The following is a 1,594-nucleotide window of genomic DNA, read 5'->3' as shown; positions in this document are numbered from 1 at the left end:
GGATTTACATGCATAGCATCCCAGTGTGATTGACTTATCTGTAACTGTAACGATTTATCAATACTTGAAAACGTTTGTTATAGAAGTATTTTGTAATATTTGTAATATTTTACCCTTATGAAATTTGTTATTAAAATTACTAAACGAACTAGACAACATCGAACAGTTTATGGCAGTGTTTGGCTAAAATAAACAATACATTTCTGTGTATATTTTAAAAACGAAGTTTCTGAGAGTAGTTTGGTGCTCATTCGAAAGTTTTATATCAGATACAATGTAAATGTTGTTTATCTGATGAAAACTAACGAGACTGTTATTACCGAACATCAATTTGATACCAGAGTAACCATTATAGACAGAAATGAGTAAAAAAGAATACAAGACAAAATTAAGAGGATTGTTTACCATCTGACAGTATCTTTGATCTTTTAAAATGAGAAATAGTATGGGACATTCCTTGAAGAACCATTAACCGTCGACAACGTTGTCTTCATTGCAATTAATTCCTAATAAAAAAATAAATCTAAATATGAAGTAGCCACGCACTAAATGTATTTTCGGATACCAACTGCAGCAAAATTATCGAATTTGATATACTTTCTTTGTCCTTACCCATTAAAGTGTACTGTTTCCATATCTCGGTGTCCTATAGGTAAACGTTTTGAATAATCATAGTTGGAAGAACAATTATGATTCAATTGTATCATTTTTATTTACAAAGAAGGGCTAATGGGATCAATAAAAATACTAAGTAGTAAAACAGACCACATCAATCATCAACACTCGATGCCAAAAAAATAAGAAACAAACAAAGAAAAACAAAGAAAAACAACACACGGGGTCGATATCCTGACTTTTTACTAGAAAAAAGACATGCGAAGACCTTATTAATGATCTAGACCGAAACTTAAACACGATTCAAACTTACATTACCTACCAACTGGATCCGGACTAATCTAAATACGAAAAATATTGGATAGCAGTGTCAAAACATTCTTGTCACTATTAAGGTTATTCAAGGCGAGCAAAGCTGTTGGTAACCATTCTGCCGCTCAAGACAGGCAGACAAAACAATGCTGTAAACAGGTTTATTACAGTAGTTGTCGTTTGTTTATGTAATATATACGTGTTTCTCGTTTCTCGTTTTGTTTATATAGATTAGACCGTTAGTTTTCCCGTTTGAATGGTTTTACACTAGTAATTTTGGGGCCCTTTATAGCTTGTTGTTCGGTGTGAGCCAAGGCTCCGTGTTGAAGGCCGTACTTTAACCTATAATGGTTTAATTTTCAAATTGTTATTTGGATGGAGAGTTGTCTCATTGGCACTCACACCACATCTTCCTATATCTATTTATTGAAGTCTCAACATAATTATCACGGATGTAGTCGTTACTTCGGAAAAATGTAAGAAATCCTAATTGGAAAGATAATTTGTCGTTGTTTAAGAAGTATTACAGTCTTTGGTTGGAGTAAACTATTCATTAAGGGTCAGTAAAGACTTATTAAACGATGTTTTTGTTTCTACTTTTGTTGCGTTTAGAAAACATTAACAAACGCGACACAACGTTAACAAATTTTGGTTAGAAAGAAATACA

Source organism: Mytilus trossulus, chromosome 4, assembly GCF_036588685.1.
Source record: "Mytilus trossulus isolate FHL-02 chromosome 4, PNRI_Mtr1.1.1.hap1, whole genome shotgun sequence".
Classification (NCBI taxonomy): Eukaryota; Metazoa; Mollusca; class Bivalvia; order Mytilida; family Mytilidae; genus Mytilus; species Mytilus trossulus.
The sequence above is the reverse complement of the archived record's forward strand: the minus strand, read 5'-3'. Positions refer to the sequence as shown.